Raw genomic sequence first — 10,035 nt, 5'->3', positions numbered from 1 at the left:
GATTTGACCGCACTGCAACGAACAGAAGCCCATATAAAGATGTTCTCTAACAAGGGGATTGCTGCAAGGATATAGTCTCAGGGAAGGATATAGTCCTTCCAGCAGCAGTCCAGCGGCTCAGGTCACCTGTCCCCTCCTCTGCTGCCCAGTCATGGGGTGTCTGAGCCCAGCTCCCCTAAGAGGACAACCTCAGCTCCCCATGGCAACTCACTCAGCCTTCGTGTTCAATTCTAAATTCTGAAGAGAAACTATGATCTGCCGGGATTACGTGAGGTGTCTACCCTTTGTCCCATCAGCTGAGGCAGGGCCAGGAGATAAGGAAGGCCACCTCTTCTAGGCTATGGGCGGCTTGGGGTCTGTAAGTATGAGTGTGAGTGAAGTGAAAGTGGGGCTTTCTCTAGATCAGTGTGGTTCTCAACCCTGGCTGCACACTGAAATCACCAGGGGACCTTTAAAAACAAAACAAAACAGAACTGCTCTTTAACTCCCACTCCCCGAGATCCTGATTTCATTGGTCTGGGGTGCTGCCTGAGTAGTAGGATTCTCAAGAGTTCCCCAGACGATTCTAATGTGCAGCCAAGGTGCAGACCGCCACTTAAAAGACTTCTCAGGGCTGAGTCCACACTGTGGGTGCCATCTATCCCCCTACTTTGGTCCCATTTTAGGCCAGGTGAGACTTTCACCCTCCATGGCCTAAATCAGTGATTCCCAAGTCATCCTCCAGATAAGATAATGTCAGAATTCTGATTCCCAGGCCCAGTCCAGCCAAACTGCATCCAAATGTCTGGGAAGGCGCTCTGCTGATTCTTGTCACCGATCAAGTTGGGGACACTGGGCTAAATGGTAATTTACCGCCTATCCATGCACCTGGCATGCAGTCATGGGGGTTGGGGCAGGGGTTGGGAAATCAGCTCAGGTGCCGTGCAAACTTCCATGTAGCAAAGGGGGAAGAAATAAAAAGCTTTCAGCCCAACACTGCATAGTTGCCATCAGTAGATACCAACCTGTATCCTCTGGAGAGAAGTAGGTGATGGGAGCAGGCCTGATGCCCCCAGATCTCTGTGCTTAAAGAATGGAGTGGGGTATCAGTTGTTCTGCCTGCTTTGTGTGAGGTGCCCACACCTCCAACCTTGTGGTGTGACTAGGAACTGCTGTCTTCTTATGGAACCCACCCCCTGGACATGCCCCGGCCTAGGGGAGGGTACCCAACCCAAGCTGGGCTAACCTAAACCCAACCCACATCTCCTTGCTAGTGTGAGTGGACAAGAAATTGGTATGTACCTGCCCCAAGTCTGGCTAATCAGAACGCTTTTCTAGGATATTTGAACTTGGAAACAGAGAATACCAATATTGGTTTTTCTCCGGAGTTGAGGCTGGGAAATGTGAGCCTGGGAGCTACAAGAGCCATGTTTCCAATTCACAGAGGATGCAGAGAGAAGCAGAGGCAAGCTGTAGGGCATGTCCCTGATTCTACTTTTTTTCTGTGGTTCCTTGAGCCTGGCTCTTAGTGGGCCCCAGGTCTGGGTCCCAACGACTACGGGCACAGCATAATTGGCAGGTTTGCTACCATATGCTATGGGTTACTGACACCCCCTTCACTCCTTCCCAGCTAATTCCACACTTTATCTGAGGGTCTGTTTCTTGTCACCTCAAGTCCTAGAGTCAGTCTCTGTCTTAGGGCCAGTTTCAGTGGATTTCTGCCCTGTCTCCCCAAAGTGCCTTTGAATGTAAGGTTACAGAGAAATTGGAAGAAACACAAGTGCACAATGAACTACCAGGCTTCCCTATCGCGAGATGAAAACCATCTGTGTCTGTCTCTCTCAGGAGCTAGGAGGCCTCTCATCTCTTCTCCCCTCTGTGTATCCGCTCTATTCTCCTCATCTCTGCTAACCAAGCTTTTCCCTCACTCAGCAGCATGTGCTTAGCTGAGCTCGACCACCCCAAGATGGTAGCCCCTGCCTGGAGCCAACACAATCTCCAGTCTCAGTTCCCTGCTGCTAACCTCATCTCTGTGCCCTGATTTCAAATTCCCACAAGACATCCTGTGATTGGCCACATTTTTGTCAGGTGACCTCAACCTGGCCCAATCAGCTGGGGCTTGGGGAGGGCTGCAGTGAAGAACAAGGACTCATCCTCATCCACCAGATCCAGGACACACCACCACTGGAACCCTGGCGCATGACGGAGATTGCTTTTGGATAGCCTTAAATGAAGCCGCACTTTCTCCCTGAGAGCTTGACCCTCAGCAAGTCAAGAAGAGAGTGGGAATCTCAACTAGGGGCTCAGCTGATTCTGCTAGCAGGACCTAGTAGCCGGTGAGGAGGGACAGGAGGGGTGACCCTCACCCTCACCCTCGAGGCAGCCGCTGCAGGCCTGCTTTGCATCCTGTCCAGATAGTTCCAGTAAATAAACATTGACGCTTTCGATATCATGTTAATTTCACAGGCCGCCGCTCTGCTGACAGTTTCCACACTCTGCCAGCGCCTCTTGTCAGTTTTACACTCACAGGCAGACGCCAGCCCCACTTGCAGGCCACCCAACATACAGACAAAAAAACAAATGGCTCAGAAAGCCCTGGTGAAGTGACAGGAAACAGCGTAGGTGCCTAGGTTGGGGAGAGCAGCCCTGCCTAGTGTCCTAAAGTTGACCAGGGCAAGGACCAGGCCACAGGGCTTAGAATCCACTAGTGTAAGCTTGGTCAAGTATCTCTACCTTTCTGGGCCACAGTTTTTGAGTTTGTGAGAGGAGTTAATATGCAGCACTGCTTCTCTGAGACCTTGACTGAAAATCTTGGGCAACCTCTGACTCTTAAAGACCCTTCTTAAACTTCCAGGGGAATCCAATCCACGTGATGGCTATTGCCTGGATTTGACCTTCAGCACAACCCCTGGAGGTATTTGAGCTGAGACTTATTCCCATTCTGCAGATGGGATAGCTGAGGCCTAAGGCAGGGCAGTGATTCGCTCTGTGTCATAGGGAGAGACAGGAGTAGAACCAAGATAGGAACTGGGGTTCCTGCTCCAGCTGCTCCAACAGCTGTCAGCCACATAAGCCAGGGTCCTAGGGTCACAGGGATGGTGGAGCCAGAGACCCCTGCCCTGTCCCAAGCCCACCTGAGTCAGAACCTGGGAGCATTTAGGCTTCTTCCTAATATGAACAGTCATGAGGTCTCATGCATATGCATGATTCATTCCTATTATAGGCTGAGCTGAGGTGGTGCTTTCTGGACCCTGCCTGTCTGCCTGAGTTCCTCTTTCAGGGAACCCACCAACAGCCCCACCTTACCTCTTGCCAGCCCACACTGGGAGCTGAAGGGGGCCCGCTGGCCAGGGGACTCATTCTGGGTGCCAGGCTGACTCCCTTCTTCCTCTGGCTGCTGCTATGGCTGCCTTTGCACCCTTCCTCCAGGTGGAAAGACACACTTGCATCACCTGGGCCAACCCTGCCACACAAGCCCCCACCACAACCTCCAGGCCTAGGTTGGACCCTAGGAGGGACCAGGCTGAGGCTAGGTCACAAAGTATTACAGTGACAGCCTGCCTCCTTGTCTGCCATCTACTCCCTGAATGAAGGCTTCACTAGCCAGGAGGGACATCGGGGGGCCCTGCAGCCCAGGGGTGGTGACGGAGCAGGAGGTGATATCTTGGCCTATGAGACGGCTGTCCAGGGAGGCTCAGATGGCCATCTTCCCTGGGAGCAGGGCTCTGGAGGACCCACATGGTAGCTCACGCTCCCACACTCCTGGCGCCTACTTCTGCTCAATAAAGACTCATTAGTGGACCAAAGTGAATTAGAGTCATTAACACTGTTATCAGAGGCAAGCAGAGGTCGGCGCCTGCCCTCCAAGCCCAGCCCGCAGTCTGGGGAACTTGGGCAAGGTCTCAATTTACAAGACCCTCACCTGTAAATTGGGGCATAAATGCCCTCTCAGATGGCTTCCATCACACACAGGCCAAGGTTCCCAAGCTCTTGCGTTCCAGGCTGCCTGACCTGCCCTGTCCTCAGATTCATGTACTCACACACACCTGCACCCCCTTGCTCCCTTCACACACTGGGCACCAACCTGTCTCCAGCCTTCACCATGCCGTTCCTTCCTTCTTCTAAAATTCAACTCTACCCTCTCCCAGGCTGCTAACCTCCCGAGCAGCCTACAAAGCCCTGTGCCAATGTTACCAGCACCAGGAAGGCTTCCCTGACCATCCTACCCCAGGCTGGGTTGGGTGGTCTCTCTCCGGGCCCACCTTAAGGAACCACCCATAAGGGAGCTTACATTTTGGACAAATTTAAAAGAAGCTCTACTTTCCCCAAGAGGAATAGTGCCGGAGGGCTTGTTCCTCAGCAAGTCAAGAAGAGGACAGAAGTCTGGACAAGGGCCCAGCCTCCCGCTGTCATTGGCAGTGTTGTTGTCTATTTAGGTGTCTGTCATCCCCACCAGGCTACCATCCTCTTGAGTGAGGCCTAGTCCAGCTCTGTCTCACCTAGGGCTTGGTACACAGCAGGTGCTTCCTCCAGCATCCTTTCTCCAAAAGGCCTTTGAGAAGAAAGAAGGGCACAGCCTCCCTCCAATCCCTTCCCTACCCCCACCCCTGTGGTCCCTGTTCAGCCCCTTCAGAATCACTTAGTTTTTACAGATTTTTCCTCCTTGATTATAGCCCATGTAACAAATGACAAAGGAAGGAGGGAGGGAGAGAGGGAAGGAAAGCAGGAAGCTGCCAGTCTCTTGCTGCCACATCTCAGGAGCTCTGAGCCTGGACAAAAGTGGTGGGTGGGAGAGAGGGAGGGGGTGGGGAGGCTTTCAGCCTGGAGAATGGCTCTCACTCTGGTACTTAGTGACCCCTCATGTCCCCTGGCTCCCAGAAGAGCTGCAGTGGGGCATCTCCAGGCCAGAGGTTTTCTTGGCCACTCCACGCAGAGGAGGTCTAGACCTCTGCTTTCTCTGGCTCTTGATGAGGGAATTGTCTCCTAAACAAAGATAATCAATTACAACGGCTGTCTATTGAGGGACTTCTGTGTGTCGGGAACTCTACTCAACCACTACTCTGATCCTCACAGCAACCCTTACCATCGGCTATTCTACAGAGTGGGAAAATGGAGGCCTAGGAGGATGAAGTGATGCTCCACTAGGAAGTGGGTCTGATTTCAAAGTCTACGCTTTCCATGAAATTGTGCTGCTTCCCATATGAGCAAGCCTACCCCCTCTGAGGGATGGTTTGAGCATTTCTTGGGGCTCTCACATCATTATCTCTGCTGCCCCAGCCAGGAGATACTATGTACTCTTTCTTTTGTCTCTCGGGGCTGTCTATGGACAAGGGGAGCCGCCAACATCCTTTCCCCTTTCTAACTGCATTTGCTGGGTGGGTGCAGATGGTCAGGAGCAATTTTATTGCAAGGGATGTAAAAGCAAAGCACAAAGGAGCCAAAAACAAACCCCCCAGACTCAATTTTTTCTAAAGCATGAAAGCATGATATTTTTGCCAAGTCCTAGTTTCTAACCTGTCAAAACCACAGCATCCTGCTTGGGGCAGGCAGAACCTCATTTCTGCTGGGCCTGGTTCTGTGTGCTCTGGGTCACCTTGCCTCCCACTGACAGACTCCTTGGAGACGAACTGAACCCTGAAGAATAAATAATCCAAACCCCAGCCTCCCCAGGCCAAGGCTGATTCCCTCTTTCCTTCACGAGCTTGTTCCATAGAGGAATCTAGATTTCTCTGATTTAAGGGGTGGGTGAATGCCATCCGTCTCTCCTGCCCTCAAGGCCCTTGGCAGCAGGAACGTACGGTGGTGGTTTTGACCTCTACAAGGCGGGCATGAAGCGGCACACTACTCTGTGTGTGTTGTTCCTGCCCCTGCCCCCAACCCACGGGCCCCATGTTGAGCTGTGTAGTGGGTTATATGAGAAAAGGCGCATCTCTGCTCTTGACGGCAGCCAGGCCAGTTAGGGGACAGCATCCAGGGTAGGAACAAAAGGCAGCCACATAAGGTTTGGCAACAATTCATTCATTCATTCATTTATTCATGCATCAAATGCTTATGGAACACCAGCCATGTGCCAGGCAGTGCTCCTATTGTTGTAGGCATTGGGGACACGGTGAAGAACAAAGCTGACAGAAGTTCCTGCCTTTGTCAATCTTATAGTCTAGTGTAAACATTTTCTGTAAACGGCTAGAAGTAAATATTTTATGCTTTGTGGGCCACATACAGACTCTGTTGCATATTCGTCTTTGTTTGCTTTCTTACAGTCCTTTAAGGATGTAACATTCTTGGTTCATGGGCTGCACAAAAACAGGCTACTGGCTGAATTTGGCCCACAGGCCATAGTTTGCCAATCCCTGGTCTAGTATAACACTGTCCAACAGAAAAATAATGCGTGTCACGCGAGTAAGTTAAAATTTTACTAGCTGCATTTAACAAAGTAAAAGGAAACAGATGAAATTCATTTTAATAATATAGTTTATTTAAGCAAATATATCCATAATATTATCATTTCTACATGTAATCAATATTTTTTAATTGATTAGACATTTTACATTCTTTTTTTCATACTAAGTCTTCAAAATCTGGCGTATATTTTATACCAATGGCATATCTCAGTTCGGACTCTCCACATCTCAAGGGATCAAACAATCACATGTGGCCAGTGGCCACCAGATTGGACAGCATGAAGGTCTACAGGAGAAACAGGCAATAAACAAGGTAAATAAATAAAATATGACAGATATTTGAAGGTGATAAGTGCCATGGAGGACCATAAAGCAGGGAAGGGGGATAGGGAGTGCTGGTTAGGAGTGCCTTGGGCTCCTGGGCTGCTCCTAAGTCTGGGAATTTTACTCAGGCCAAGGATCTCGTAATTCCCAGGGAAGCAGGAAGTAGGGAGGCCGTCTGTAGCACTGTCGGATCTTATCAGCAGACAAGAACTAAGAGGTATCATCATGCCCAATTCTTGCCCTCGACAGATGGCAGTCCAGCCCCTGCTTACTCACTACCCTGATGGGAAGCTCATTCCCTCCCCAAGCAGCCTGTTCCTTCCAGCTGGGGTTTCTGATTTCAGTCCTCCTCCCTTCTCGACTTTGCACCCTGAGTGATATTTTTAAAAACAAAATATTTTAAACGTTAAAATTCTTCAGTGGCTCCCCATTGCTCTTAAGGTAAAGTCCGAAGTCCTTACGGTGGTCTACACTGGTATATGCTTTCTGCTGCTAATAACAAATATCAAGCTAGTACTGGCTTAAACCGTAGAGAAATGTACTGGCTCACAAAACATGAAGTCTAGAAGTAGGTGGGCCTCCTCTCAACTCTCATTGGCCTGAAGTGGGTCACACACCCCTCCCTGAGCCAAACACTGATGAGGCAATAGAATGGCAACTCCATTCCCTTGAGCTGCGTTCAGTCCCTCAGACTGCCTTGCTGGGGAAAGGGTGGGGAAGATGTAAAGCCCCACTGTCCACCACTGGCCTCACGAGATGGGTCCAGCTCAGGCCTCCAGTTTACGCCTACCGTGGCCTGCCTCACACGCTGTGATCTAGCTGGCTCTGATCCACCAAAATGCCCCTTTTGCTTCTTAGTCTTCACACATGCTGTTCCTTCTGCTTGGAACACTTTTCCCATTCTCCGCCTCCCTCCCCACCTTTGGTTGGCTACTTATTCTTGTCCTCTAAGCCTCAGGCCAGATGCCATCTCCATAGGAAGACCATATGCCTGGTTCCCAAGATCAGGCCAAGGGCCCATGAAGAACGTCAGAGACCATAGCAGACTCACTTCCCAGTGCCTAGCACAGAACCTGCATAGAGTAGGTGCTCAGTAAATACTTCTTGAATAGGACTGTCTTTGGGTACCTTTCCGTGTGGAGTTGTGGTGAGCCTGGCAGACAGAGCAGGTCTCCATGCCACCCAGGGCCTTCCAGGGAAAGACCCAGGTTCAAGCACCAGATCTGCCTCCTCCAGCCTTGGGTGTGACCTTGGACAGGACTTTTCTGGACCTGACTGGGTTTGGGGGGTGGTGGGTAGATGGGATTGCTGGGAGCTAAGGCAGGGAAGCAACCCCAGCACTGTGTAGCCAAGGCCCACCTGCTGCCCCTCTGGTCATGGCAGGGTCTTTGTAGCCCGCAGGGCTCACATAAGGCCAGGCCTCCTCCGCGGAGAGAGCTCTGAGCCTCTAAGAGAGTGGGAGACAGGAAAAAAGCAGGATTGAAGTTCCATCAGGCACTCCCTGAGCCTGGTCCCTGGAGCCTCTGTGCCTTTGTTCCCTTTAATCAATATGTAATTAAACTGAAATCCCAGCTTAAGAATTTCCAGCGGTGTTAAGACCAGGCTTTCCGAGGGGCTGGCAGAATTGAGGCTCCTGAGTCCTCCAGCTATTAGCCCCTCACCAGCCTGGCCTGCTCCCACCCTGCCAGGCGTCAAGGTCACCTTCCCCAGCCGGTCAGACCAGAGTGGGACTCCAGTTTTCCACACATGTTTTCTGGAGGAGGTGGCGGGGCACCTGAAGGGCAAGGGGATCAGGAGGAAAGTGTGTGTTCACTGACCTCTGTCTCCAGCCTGGGTCATCAGGGTTCTGGTTACCCTCACATGACAGCAGGGAGACTGAGGAGAGGGAGGCCAATGCAGAACTGGGCTTCAAGCCTGGCTGGCCCCATCCAGCCACCTCCTGTCTCTTCTCTCCTCTGAGGGACCCAGGCCAGGGCTCTGACACCCCTCACTCTTGTGTGCTGAGCCCTTACTATGTGCCGTATGCTATTCTGACTGCTTTACGTGTGTCAGCCCATTCAGTCCTCAAAACAAACCCATGAGGGAGGTACTAATGTTAATTCCATTTTAAGATGAGGAAACTGAGGCACAGAGCACCCAGTGTCAGCAGCTAGATGATGGCAGAGCTAGGATTTGAACCCACGGTGCTTGCTCCAGAGCCCTTAAGCACTAAGGGCACTGGCGTTGGGACCTCGCTGCTAAGGACTGCCTTGGAGGGCGTGGACTCTGTGCAGGACCCAGCAGAGACCGCAGTGCCCCTGCTGGGTAGATCCCACACCTGCCACAGTGCTCCTCTACAAGCCCAGAGCTTGCTTTTAGGTGAGAGGCTGAAACTCCTTCCAGGGCTCACATGCTCAACACCTCGGAGTCCCCAGTCCTCCTGTACAGACAGCTCTGTGTTTAGGGAGGTCTGGAAACCTGCCCTTAGACTAACATTGGTCGACAGACATATAACATGAGCCACAAGTGCAAGGCCACACATGGAATTTAAAATTTCTAGTAACCACGTTAAAAAGAAAAGAAAAAAAAAGAAACAGGTGAAATGAATTTTAAAATATATTTAACCCAATGTGACGAAAATATTATTTCAAGGTGTAATCAGTATTAAAAATTATTGAGCTATTTTACATTCTTTTATGGTTCCAAGTTTCTGAAGTCTGATATGTATTTTCCACTTACAGCACATCTCAGTTCAGATGAGCCACATCTCAAGGGCTCAGTGGCCACATATGGCTGGTAGCTCCTGTGCTGGACAGTGCAGCCTTGGACAGTTACACCCTGTGTCCTGTTAAAATGCTATGAGAGGGCTTCCCTGGTGGCACAGTGGTTGAGAGTCCGCCTGCCGATGCAAGGGACACGGGCTCGTGCCCCGGTCCGGGAGGATCCCACGTGCCGCGGAGCGGCTGGGCCCGTGAGCCGTGGCCACTGAGCCTGCGCGTCCGGAGCCTGTGCTCCGCAACGGGAGAGGCCACAGCAGTGAGAGGCCCGCGTACCGCGAAAAGAAAAAAAGCTCTGAGAAAGGGAAGATGGGATTCCTGCTTTGAGGGCACCGTGAGCTCACTCAAGCAAGGGGAGCTGTGGGAGAAAACCCGAAGGGAGGACTATTGGGTAACAGGGACATTTCCTCCCCGTTAGGGGTTATCTGGGGAGGGGGAAGGAGAGGAGTCACCCGTGGGAAAGTGGGCCTTGGGGGGTCTAGGCAGGTAAGGGAGGTGGAAGAGTGTTACTAGGCAAGAGAAGCCAGACTCCAGCCCCAACCTCATCCTTTTTTTTTTTTTTTTTTTTTGGGGTG

The sequence above is a fragment of the Lipotes vexillifer genome, unplaced genomic scaffold, assembly GCF_000442215.2.
Source record: "Lipotes vexillifer unplaced genomic scaffold, Lipotes_vexillifer_v1.1 scaffold103, whole genome shotgun sequence".
NCBI lineage: Eukaryota > Metazoa > Chordata > Mammalia > Artiodactyla > Lipotidae > Lipotes > Lipotes vexillifer.
This window is presented reverse-complemented; position numbering follows the sequence as displayed.